The following is a 2,827-nucleotide window of genomic DNA, read 5'->3' on the forward strand; positions in this document are numbered from 1 at the left end:
CATTTGTCCATTTCTGTTTGTTGTCATGTCTGACGGGTATGAGTTTCTCTCTGCTGTATTACACAGGGCTTGCTAACGGACACTCCCACGGTAGCCCAAAGAGTAACTAGACATGTGTTTGGACAGGGTGTAGCTGGAATGCTCTTTGGAGGCAAAGCACTTACCCCAGGAAGAGGTGCATCTATCTCCTCACAGGAGGTACACAGCTGGAGACCCCTTGACAGCTGGAGGCCCCCCCCCTGGTTGGGTGGCCCGGTCGCTGTGTCCAGAGCCCATGTGCTGTTACTCAGTGCAGGTGCTGGGACAGGCTCTGTTAGTTGTGAGTTGTCCATGCAGCCGGTTCTCAGCCAAACACAGCCCCGTCCTGCTCCGCGTTCACAGGGGGGAGTTTGCTCCTGTCTGCAGCTGCAGCTGCCATGTGTTTGAGGGCCTTCCACCCCCAGGGCTCCTCTTTCAGCTCTGCCCAGACAGAGCTCCACTGTGATCTAAGGGCCTTCACTAACTGGGGTCTGAAAGTGGTGTGCCAGGCCTTTCTTCCTCGTCTGTCTTAGTCTGGAAGCTCCACGGAAGGCTGTCCACAGTGGATACCCCGTCTGGGTTTCTGTGTCCTCCCCTATAAAAGGGAGGTGCATAAGCTTTTGCAGACACTCCCCTCTCCCCTTCGGCCAGACTAGAGTTCAGTGCCCAGCCCCTGGCCCCTGCCTTCTGCTTCTCCCTGCATTACTCCACCAGCTGCCCAGTCCTGACCACACCTTTACCTGGTGCGGCCAGCCTCTCCCCACCCAGGCCCTGGAGGCGGAGCTTGTACTGAGGCAGCCAGCTGTCTGTATCCATGAGGCAGAGAGGGTGCCAAAGGCAGTGACCGTCCACTCATTAATTCATGTACGGAGGTAAGGAATGATGCTGGTTGCACAGAGGACTAAGCACTGGGCTTACGCCAAACTCCCAGCCCCATAGGAGAAAGACAAGGCAGTCTGTTTCTGTAAAGATTACAGCGTTGGAAACCTGGTGTGGGTTCTACCCTTCCTGCAGGGTGACTCAGAAGTAACTGATGGCAGTAAGTGTGCTCTTAGTGAGGTGCCGGGCCCCCGGGAGCAGGCAGGCCTGCCTGCGGAGGAGAGAGACTAGTTAAACGCTGTCCATCCTTTATGTGACGGCAGCCCTGCCCCCTGCACCCCCTGAGAGCAGAGAGGCCTGGCCCAGACCATGGGCTCAGGGGAGCACATCCTGAGAGCAGGATGTTGGGGCCAGGGGTCACAGGAACCTCCCTGGAGAAGAGATGGGAGAGAGTGAAGGGGCCAGAGAGAGCAGTGGGGAGCAGGTGGGACAGGCTGCCTCGGCCTGCGCTGGACCCACAAGCCTGCACGCTCCCGAGGGGAAGTCGGACAGGAAGTGCATTTGTGTTTACGCCACCGCAGTACAGTAAGCTCAGAAGGCTGGTGGGAGACACCTTGTCATTGGACTGTGCCCATTTTTCTTTCTTAAATAATCAGGGGTTTGGTTTGGTTCAGCACTTCTTGCATCCGTATTTAGAACTGATCTAGCCTCTGAGTAAATTTAGCTTTTTATCATCGTATAATTACCTTCTTTATACCTGGTAAATATTGACTCCAGCCCAGGAGAGGACACTCCCTAGAGGAGGAGAAAATGCTTGCAAAGTCCCCACCAACAAAAAAAGAGCAGACCCTCTAGGAGATGCATCAGCACCGCAGCCCCAGCAGTGACGTCAGGTGTCCAGGGCTGCAGGGTGGTGCCGGCCACGCTCCTTCACTCCTTAAGGTTGCTAAGAACCGATTCAGAACCTGAAACAGCAAACACCCGGGAGACGGTTGACCGGTAGGAGTCTACTTCCCTAGATATTAATGTAACTACCTCAGTCTTGGTCTTTATCATTTGCTTATTTCCATCTTTTGTTTTTTTAGCTCCTGTGATTTATATTTTCTGTGGATTTTTTTAAATGCAATCTAGCAATCTCTTTCACTCAGCACATTTGTCCATTTCTGTTTGTTGTCATGTCTGACGGGTATGAGTTTCTCTCTGCTGTATTACACGGGGCTTGCTAACGGACACTCCCACGGTAGCCCAAAGAATAACTAGACGTGTGTTGGAGAGGGTGCAGCCGGAGTGCTCTTTGGAAGCAAAGATGATGAGGCTTCACCTCACACGCTTTGGGCATGTTGCTAAGAGAGGCTGTTCCTTGAAGAGGGACATGATGCTGGAAAGGGTAGAGCGCCGGCAAAGGAGAGGAAGACCCTCAACCAGGTGGATTGACACAGTGACTGCTGCGATGGGTTCTTGTATGTCAGGAAGAGTGCACAGGATAGAACAGGGTTCACATACACTATTTATAGGGTCGCTATGGATCATAAATGACTCGATGGTGCCTAACAACAACTCATTTCACTTTCTAATTAAGCTTTGAAAAACTCCCTTTCCCCCCATTATGTCTATTTAGAAGTTACTTATCTTTCTTAGTTAATTATTTTTATTTGTTGTTGTGTACCATTGCGTTGGAACCAACCCATACCTGATCCTCTGGCAGGATTTCAGAGACAGTTAATCACACGAGAGGAGACTGCCCATCCTTCTCCCACAGAGCAGCTGGTGGATTTGAGCTTTGTGCCTTCGGGACTGCAGTGCAGCTTCTTGCCACTAGGGCCCCAGTGCTACTATTTCTTTTCCTCTTGCTCTTGAAATTTACCAGGAGGCAGTCATCAGAACAAAGCAAGGGAACACTGCATGGTTCAAAATTGGGAAGGGCGTACGCCAGGGATGCGTCCTGTCTCCATTTTCAACCTGTATGCAGAACAGATTATCTGGGAGGCGG

The 2,827-nt window shown here is 52.0% G+C and overlaps 1 protein-coding gene across 1 annotated transcript in view; it reads left to right on the top strand.

Annotated features, from left to right (window-relative positions):
* The window catches only part of EFCAB6 (EF-hand calcium binding domain 6), a 415,417-nt gene that overhangs the window by 380,457 nt on the left and 32,133 nt on the right, over positions 1 to 2,827 (top strand). The window lies entirely within an intron of this gene.

Source organism: Elephantulus edwardii, unplaced genomic scaffold, assembly GCF_000299155.1.
Source record: "Elephantulus edwardii isolate Elephantulus edwardi_28Jun2011 unplaced genomic scaffold, EleEdw1.0 scaffold00086, whole genome shotgun sequence".
Classification (NCBI taxonomy): domain Eukaryota; kingdom Metazoa; phylum Chordata; class Mammalia; order Macroscelidea; family Macroscelididae; genus Elephantulus; species Elephantulus edwardii.